Source organism: Nicotiana tomentosiformis, chromosome 3 (assembly GCF_000390325.3).
Source record: "Nicotiana tomentosiformis chromosome 3, ASM39032v3, whole genome shotgun sequence".
NCBI classification, from domain to species: Eukaryota; Viridiplantae; Streptophyta; class Magnoliopsida; order Solanales; family Solanaceae; genus Nicotiana; species Nicotiana tomentosiformis.
The window spans coordinates 88,667,020-88,676,884 of NC_090814.1; the positions used below are offsets into that span (position 1 = coordinate 88,667,020).

The following is a 9,865-nucleotide window of genomic DNA, read 5'->3' on the forward strand; positions in this document are numbered from 1 at the left end:
TTTCGCTGTTGGTTTTTGGCACCTGTATTGAAAAAAATGGCTTGAATTCTGATTATAATTGGCTTACTTAGTCTTAGAGACTAAGTGTCATCACGACGCCTGTGGTGGGATTTTGGGTCGTGACAAGTCTTGGAAGTGATATAGGTGTTTTTTTGTTGAACCAGTTATATGTTTTACCCGCCTAATTGTTATATATCGTAGTTAACCCTTTGAGCCTGTAATCCTATTTCTTTGGCAACCATATTACAAGCCTTACCCATTTGTTTGAATTAACCATCTATTTGAACTTTTTCACCTCTCATAAGTACTTGAATTGTAATGAACTTTGTAAAAGTTAAAGTGTGGGGTGATTGGTTTGGCTTTTAAGTGGAACTAATGAAATAAGGAGAAAGGTGCATTATTTTGAAAAAGTAAGAGCCACTTGAATTGAAAAGGAAAAACAAATAGTTGTATTGCTGTGAAATATATTCCTTGATAGTGGTGACTCTTGATGTAATTGTGCTTAAAGTAGTATGGAGTTAATATACATTGATGTGAAGGTGGAGTTATGATTTGACATAAGTGTGGAGTTTTAAATGTTAAAGTGTATGTATTAAAGTGCTTAGGGAGGTGTAGTCACTCTTATATCCAAATGTATCCTACCAGACCCGCAACCTACATTACAACCAATTAAAGTCCAACTTGATCTTAGACTGAATGAGCTCGATTAGTAGATCAGTACATTATGGGCAAGCCTATGGTGCATCTTTTGTGGTATATGAATTTTATTTCTGAGAGTGAGTGAATTCTTTCTATCTTGAGTTCCTAATTGTTCTTAAATTTTATTGTGTATGGAATTACTCTCTTTTGTTGTGTGAGGGCACTTGATTCATGAAGGAAAGGTAATGTCATTGACCTTTATGTAAGAGTAAGTGAGTGAGTTGTGAATAATGCATGGTACTTGTGTGTCACGACCCAACTTAACCCTCCGTACGGTGTCATGATGGCACCTATTCTTTACGACTAGGTAAGCCTAATATTACGAAAAATATAAAGAAAACACAACATCTTAAAGATAAACAGCATATTATGAATAGCCAAGAGTAGTACCACTCGACATATACAAAATAATTTTTCCCAAGACCCGGAATATCACTAAGTCACAAGCTGCTATAATCTATGTAGCTTTATACAAAAGTCTGAAGATAATAAAGAAAGTCTATAGGCGAGGGAGTAGAAGGGGACTCCGAAGATCTGCGGACGCAAGCAGAAGTACCTTGAAGTCTCCTAGAATCAGCAGCACACACTAACCCCAAGGCTGATAGATCGTACCTGGATCTGCACATGAAAACATATGCAGGAAAGGGCATGAGTACACCACAATGGTACCCAGTAAGTGCCAAGCCCAACCTCGGTCGAGTAGTGACGAGGTCAGGTCAAGGCCCTACCGGAGTAAATATAATAAATTAAACAATAAAAGATATAAGCAAAATTTACAGTAACACAATTAAAGAAATTCTCGAAAATTTAACAGTTAAGGGAGCCCTCGGCTTAGAACAAAGTAACACAATGGGGAATCTCCCGGGATACCGTCCCGTAGTTCCGAATGAATATGCAGTACAAGGGGATCTCCCGGAATACATTCGTAGTCCCAAAGTAAATATGCAGTGCTGGGGGATCTCCCGGAATACGTCCGTAGTCCCAAAGTAAATATGCAGTGCTGGGGGATCCCCCGGAATACGTTTGTAGTCCCAAAGTAAATATGCAAGACAGGGGGATCTCCCGAAATACGTCCGTAGTCCCAAAGTAAATATGCAAGACAGGGGGATCTCCCAATTAAAATATGCAACGCAAGATGAAATGGCAAGTATGGCATCGAGTTATATAGTTTACACTGAACATAGAAAAGGAAAATAGAGATTTAACTAAGCATGGCACATAGAATATCAAATAGGCAGTTAAAACACGTAAGCATGCTTTTCTAGTCTAAACTAAATAATTAAGCATATTAGTGCAATTTAATAAGAGGAACAATTTATGATTAAAAAAGGATAAACGGGATTTTTGCAATAACAGCCCGTGTACGTACTCGTCACCTCACGTACACGGCGCTCACACACCAAATAATATCGAAATATCCTAAGGGGAAAGTCCCCAACACAAGGTTAGGCAAGCCACTTACCTCGAACCGCTCAAATCACATCGATAATACGTTCTTGCCACGAGTATCCGACTCCAAATGGCCCGAATCTATTCAAATAAATTGCATAATATAAATATAACTACAAGTAACTAATTTAGCTAATTAATTCGAAGCTAAAGCGTGAAATTAGGAAAAACGCCCAAAGGTTACCCCGGGCCTACGTCTCGAAATAGGGTAAAAATTACAATTTATAAACACCCATTCACTCATGGGTTCACTCGAACAAAAATCATCTAAAACCGACGTCAATTTCCCATTCAAATCTCAGATTTTCAATTGGGGAACCTTTTCCCCCATTTCCAAACTTTTACCCTCAAATTCCTTAATTAGACTAGGAACACAACAATAGATTATTATATTATGATCAAAATAGAGTTAGAATTCGTTACCCAATAGTTCTCCTTCAAAATCCCTCATGAAATCGTCTCCCACCGAGCTCCAAATCAAATTTTGTGTTATGAAATTGCAAACCCTCAAAATCCCCTTTTCTTCCCAGCGATTTCCGTATCTGTGCTCATGGGGCTGCATCTGCGGTCTCGCACCTTAGTCGAGCCTTCAAACCACGTCGAACAACACCAAAATCATGAATTAAGCATGGATTCAAGCCTAAGAATTTAAAATTTTCCAAATTCTACAAACGACGCCGAACGATATCAAATCTAGTCCGAATGACCTCAAATTTTACACACAGGTCACAAATGATATTACGAACCTACAGCCACTTTTGGAATTCCATTCTGAGCTCGATATCAAAATTTCCACTATTGGCCGAAATCACCGAAAAACTAACTTTCGCCAATTCAAGCCAAAATCTACTACAGACCTCCAAAACACATTCCAGGTGTGCTCCTAACCCCAAAATCACTCAACGGAGCTAACGGAGTCGACGGAATTCCATTCCGGATACGTCTTCACACAGTTCCGACTACGATCAAAACTCTAAGGCTTAAACTCACAACTAGGGACTAAGTGTCCCAAAACTCTCTGAATTCCATAACCAAACACTCCGGCAAATCCCAAAAACAGAAACAAATATGGGGAAAGCAGATATTAGGGGATCGGGGCTCAAATTCTCAAAACGACCGGCCGGGTCGTTACATTGTAAGTCAAATCTTGAGGGAAAGATGTTACACTCTTGTGCTTAGTCTATTTTAAAGATTCTTGGTGTGATGAGTTAGGAGAATTATTTAAAAAGACTATGTCTATGTAAAGTGTAGTTTGATTGCTCGAGGACGAGCAATGGTTTAAGTATGGTGTGTTGACGGTAGGCTAGATTTACGTATTTTAGTCGCTTATTATACTCTAATTTGCTACACTTTAATTGAGTTTGAGCTTTAATCACTAGTATTTTGCACTAATTGCGTATTTTATACCTTGTAAGAGTGATTCTGAGCTATGTAGATGTTATGGAATGAATTCGAGCTATTTGGAGCTTTGAAGTCTGAGTAAAAGCCCAAGTGATTAAGCCGGGATCATGTTCGGAGATTGAGGATCAATTCTGGAAGTCAAAATTCAAGGAAGAAGCAACTGCTGAAAAAATGCACTAGTGCGAGGCACTATGCGAATCATTAGTAAAAAGTTTTGTTATAAATCTCCAAAGTTCAGAGACTGGGTTTTTTATGGTCTGACAGGAAAAAGCACTAGTGCGACGCACTGGGCGATGCATGAAAAGCAATAAGTTTGCAAGTTTTCCTATTTCGGCTAGAAAAGGTATTTTCGTCTGGGCCCGACCCTACTTAGTATAAATACATGTAAAAACATTTTTTAGAGGACTTTTGACATACTTTAGACCTAGGGAGAGCACGGAGCCGCCGTGGAGGCTGGAATTCATCAGATTCCATCTTTCTTCCATCAAACTTAGTAATCTTTACTTTTTCTTGATGATTTGTTGTTTTTCTACCATGTCTATGTGGAGCTAAACTTCACATTCTAGGGTTGTGGTTGGCATGAATATTGAAGTTTATTAATTATATTATCGTTAATTCGAGTTATCATCTTTGGTTGTTTCTCTAATTCTGTGCATAATTACTTAATTGTTTGGCCAACAGTTGAGTTCTATTTACTATCTATGTTATGCTTGGGAAAGCCGTGTTTAGATTATAGTAGAATTAGAGAGAGCTTATTTCTGAACTCGTGGCTCGGGAAAAGATTTCGCGGTTAGGATAGGAATATGCCTAACAGTCTTGCTTAGTTGAATACCGTATTATATTCGTTCATGATCGATTCAAGACCATAGGAATATAGGGTTGATATATTATGGATAGACGGATAGTATTGTGAGAACATGTTATTTATATAAACGATCCAGTCAACTAGGAATCATAGATAACTTGAATTAACAGGTGTAATTACGAACTCAATAGGATTGATAAACCGACCACAACCCTGAAATCTATATCTCCCTGGGTTACGTGTTTAAATTTTGCAATAGTAGTTGTAATAGAAAAATCAAACTCTTGATTATCTTGGACTATTAACTGATTTTAGCTTGCTTATTTAACGGTTAATCTAAGTCTCTTAGGTTCGACATCCGACTTTTGAGTAACTTTATTACTTGACGGCCACGTATACTTGCGTGTACTTGGGGAACCAACAGACTCCCACGAACTTTGAGGAAGTTTGATGATGTTTGGGTGATTGTAGATCGGCTAACCAAGTCCGCACATTTTATTCCAGTCGGTACTACTTATTTTTCAGAGCGGTTGGCTGAGATTTATATCCGCGAGATTGTTTTCTTACACGGCGTGCAACTGTCCATCATTTCAGATTGGGGCAGGCAGTTTACATCACAGTTTTTGAGACCAGTGCATCGAGGTTTGGGTACACAGGTTCAGTTAAGTACAACATTTCACCCTCAGACGGACGGGCAGTCCGAGCGCACTATTTCGATATTGGAAGATATGTTACTCGCTTGTGTAAAAGATTTTGGAGGTTCTTGGGATCAATTTCTGCCACTGGCAGAGTTTGCTTACAATAACAACTACTAATCGAGCATTCAGATGGCTCCATATGAGGCTTTATATGGGAGACGGTGTCGGTCTCCGGTGGGTTGGTTTGAGCCGGGTGAGGCTAGAATATTGGGTACTGATTTAGTTCAAGATGCTTTGGAGAAGGTTAAATTGATTTAGGAGCGGCTTCGCACGGCGCAGTCTAGACAGAAGAGTTATGCCGACAGAAAGGTCCATGATGTTTCTTACATGGTTGGGGAGAAGGTTCTACTCAATGTTTCACCCACGAAGGGTGTGTTGAGGTTCGAGAAGAAAGGCAAGTTGATCCCTCGGTATATTGGGCCTTTTGAAATACTTAAGAAGATTGGAGAGGTGGCTTATGAGCTTGCATTGCCGCCTAGTCTATCGGGTGTACATCCAGTATTTCATGTATTTATACTCCAGAAGTATGTCGGGGATCCGTCTCATATTTTGGATTTTAGCACAGTGCAGTTGGATGGTAATTTGACTTATGATGTAGAGCCGGTGGCCATTTTAGACCGGCAGGTTCGAAAGTTGAGATCAAAGAATATAGCTTCAGTGAAAGTGCATTGGAGAGGCCAGCCAGTTGGAGAAGCTATCTCGGAGATTGAGTGGGAGATGCGGAGCAAATATCCACACCTATTTGAGGCTCTAGGTATGATTCTAAACCCGTTCGAGGACAAATATTTATTTAAGAGGGGGAGAATGTAACGACCCGGCCAGTCATTTTCAGTATCTCAATCCTATTTCCCCATTTACTACTCCATTTATGCTCTATAGTTGTTATATGACTTGTCGGGGTATTTGGTTTGGGTCCGGTGAGGTTTTGAAATGAATTGAGACACTTAGTCTCCAAGATGAAAACTTAAGTTGAAAAGTTTGACCGGATGTTGACTTATGTGTAAACGACCCCGGAATAGAGTTTTGATGATTCCAATAGCTCCGTATGGTAATTTTGGACTTAGGTGCGTGTCCGAAAAATTATTTGGAAGTCCGTAGTTGAATTAGGCTTGAAATGGCTAAAATAGAAATTTAAATTTGAAAGTTTGACCGGAGAATTGACTTTTTGATATCGGGGTCATATTTCGATTCCGAAAGTTGGAGAAGGTCCGTAATGTCGAATATGACATGTGTGCAAAATTTAAGATCAATCGGACATGAATTGATAGGTTTCGGCATCGGTTGTAGAAGTTTCAAGTTTCAAGTTCATTAAGTTTGGTATGATTCGTGTTTTTAGCGTTGTTTGATGTTATTTGAGGTGTAGACTAAGTTTGTATGATATTTTAAGACTTGTTGGTATGTTTGGTTGAGGTCCCGAGGGTCTCGGGTGAGTTTCGTATGGTTAACGAATCAAATTCGGACTTAGAAGAAATCTAGAAATTTCTGCCTTCTGGTGCAATCGCACCTGTGGTTTTGGTTCGCAGGTGCGAGCTCGCAGAAGCGGGATGGGCATCGCAGGTGCCTAAGGTCCGCAAAAGCGAGTACGCAGAAGCGACTCCAAGGTCATGAACATGTTAAATTATCTGCTAAATTATTATTTTGTACTCAGTCACAATTTGCTTGTTTATTTTATCTCAGTCTCTATTGTTCCTTGTTAATACATTATATCATTTATGTTGGGGCTGATTTTTATGATTTCTGAGAGCCCGAGAGACTAGAGAGATTTATGACTGAGTGGGGCCGAGGGACTGATTGTGAGATATTGATACTATAGCACGTGAGTTATCCGTACAGCACGTGAGTTGTCCTGCAGCACTTGAGTTGTCCGTGCGGATCCAGATATTATACTATAGTACGTGAGTTGTCCGTACGGACCGATTATCAGTTGGAGACTATCAAGGTAGCTGCTTGGCGTCCGCTGACCTTGACTCTCTTTCTTTCCGTTTTGTACTGTTCTATAATTTCAGACAGTGTGTTATCAGTCAGACTTTGTTATCATTCAGATGCTTATGTACTCAGTGACACCGGGTTTTGGGAATGTATTTTATGCCAGTAGTTTGTGAGATTTTCTATAGAATTCAAATATTATGTTTTCAAACTTAAAAGAAATTATGGTTTATTAAGGTTGTCGGCTTGCCTAGTATTGAGATAGGCGCCATCACGACAGGTTAGGATTTTGGGGCGTGACAAGAACAGAAAATCAAGTGGCAGAACATTTATCTAGATTGGAAATACCACCTGTTGAGACAGTCGAAATCAGAGAAGAATTTAAAGATGAACATATTTTTCTATCTCTGTAATTGCAAAACAGGCACCTTGGATTGCTGACATTTCTAATTACCTGGTAGGACATTGGATACCAAAGGATTTTTCTCCGCAGCAAAAAAAAAAAAGAAACTAAGGACTAATGCTAGACATTACTTCTGGGAGAATCCTTATTTGTTTAAATTTTGTGCATATAATATTGTGAGAATATGTGTTCCAGAAGTAGAGATGAAAGATATTTTGAGTCATTGTCGTGACAGAGCAAATGGTGGACACCACAGTTCCACCAGAACAGCTTCCAAGATTTTAGAAGCAGGATTCTACTGGCCTACTTTATTCAGAGATGCAAGATCATATCTGTTGACATGTGACAAATGCCAAAGGGCATGTAATATTTCAAAAAGAGATGAAATGCCTTTAAATTCCATACTCATATGTGAAATATTTGATGTTTGGGGTATAGATTGTATGGGTCCATTTCCTTTCTCAAAGTCATGTCGATACATTTTGGTAGTTGTAGATTATGTCTCAAAATGGGTAGAGGCAATTTTAACAGCAACGAATGATGTTAAGATTGTGTGCAAATTCCTTAAGAGAAATATCTTTACTAGATTTGGGACTCCTACAGTAATAATCAGTGACCAAGGCACACGCTTTATGAATAAATAATTTTCAACATTGTTATCTCTGTATGGGTCACACACAAAACAGGCACACCCTACCACATACAGACCAGTGGTCAAGTTGAGGTTGAATTAAAAAGAATCTTAGGAAATATTGTTGGCATATCAAGTAAGGATTGGACTTTAAAGTTAGATGATGCATTGTGGGCCTATTGAACTGCATTTAAAATACCTATTGGGACTTCACCATATAGGCTGTTTTTTGGAAAAGCATGTCACTTACCTGTTGAAATAGAGCACAAGGCTTTTTGGGCAGTGAAAATATTGAATCATGACATAACCAGTGCTGGAAAAAATAGATTGTTACAAATTGATGGGTTAGATGACTTTAGGCTGAATTCTTATGAAAATGCTCGTATGTATAAAGAGAAGGTGAAAAAGTGGAATGACAAAATAATTCGCCACAAAGAATTTCAGATCGGTGATCAAGTGCTTTTGTATAATAGTCGACTGCGACTATTTCCGGGAAAGCTTAAATCTCGTTGGGCAGGCCCATTTGTAATTATATATGTTACCCCTTATGGAGCAAGTGAAATTCAAAGAATCGGTGGAGGAGAGAATTTCAAGGTAAATGGGTACTAAGTTGAAGTTATATTTTGGAAGACAGTACGAAAAGCACGCTCTTGCACTTGAAATACGATGATGAAACAGGGAGCAAAAATAAGTCGAGCTGCCGACGTTAAATTCAGAACTACTTTTTCACACCCGTAGCCACTTAGGGTGTAGCAGTGGAGCTTCATAAGCCCAATATAGATATGTTTAGATATGTTTGATCAATTACTTAACCAATTAATCTGGTTAATATCCAGGTTGTTGTACAACCAGAACTGATATGAAGGCTTCTACAAAAATAGCGTCACCTGCACATGAGTAAATCCACGGTGATCGGTATGCCTAAGTAACTGGTTGGTTAACTATTTGGTCATAACTAATCTACTATTGGCACAGGTAATTTTCTTGTTTATATTTAAACTAGGACCCCATAATTGGTAAGGTCTAAAATATTTCCAATCTATTACATATAGAATATATGTAGTCATAGTTTCTTTCAAGCTTTCTTCTGTGATTGTATATTTGAAAGCCAAAAATATTTTTTACTTTATGTTTATATAGTAATATTCCTAATATAAAGTTAGTTTGTTATATAAATAATACTTAAATCTTTTATATATATAACAAACTTGAAATATATTTTAAAAGAAAAAAAAAGTTTTAAAACTAACCCACCAAGGCATTACGGATCTGCCGTTGCCAAAGGTGGGAAGTTTAGGTTTAATTTTTTTTTTTTAATTGTGTTTTGTTTTAAACAAACAAAAAAAAAGAGTAAAAACCTTATTTTGAATTCCTAAAGAACAGAACGTAAGGATGCCATCCCTTAAATAAGGATGTCATCCTTATTTTAACTTTCGTTTGTCCTCTTTTACCTAGTTATATATAGAGTGTAAAGTGGGGGACCAATAAAAAAGGTAAAAATCTTTTAGCCACTATTTTTGTTACTAACCACCACAATGAACGCTTGTTCTTCTTCTTGTTACCAGCCACCACCATGAACGACCCTTCTTCTTCTTTCTCCATTCTTCTCTTAAACATTATTGACTACTCTATCTTTGGCTCTGCACTTGTTGTTTCTTTCTTCTTCTTCTTCTTCTTCTTCTTCTTCTCTTCTCTTACGTCATGGCTAAGAAATTTGCTAGTAGCCCTCCATCATCTGAAACATTAGCTAACCCCAAAAGAAAAGTCATCCATGAAAGGGGCTTGGATTTCGACCCAGAAGCAGAAGCCATACAAGAGTTTATTGTCCAAATAATCAACAAGCACAAGTGGAA

The 9,865-nt window shown here is 38.2% G+C and overlaps 1 long non-coding RNA gene across 1 annotated transcript; it reads right to left on the bottom strand.

The window, feature by feature from the left end:
- Positions 1-1,048: 1,048 nt before the first annotated feature.
- LOC138907095 (uncharacterized) lies at positions 1,049-8,807 on the bottom strand. Its single transcript, XR_011414803.1, has 2 exons — positions 8,263-8,807; positions 1,049-1,317 (listed from the first exon to the last, which is right to left on the bottom strand). It is a non-coding gene; the product is annotated as an uncharacterized lncRNA (long non-coding RNA).
- Positions 8,808-9,865: the final 1,058 nt, after the last annotated feature.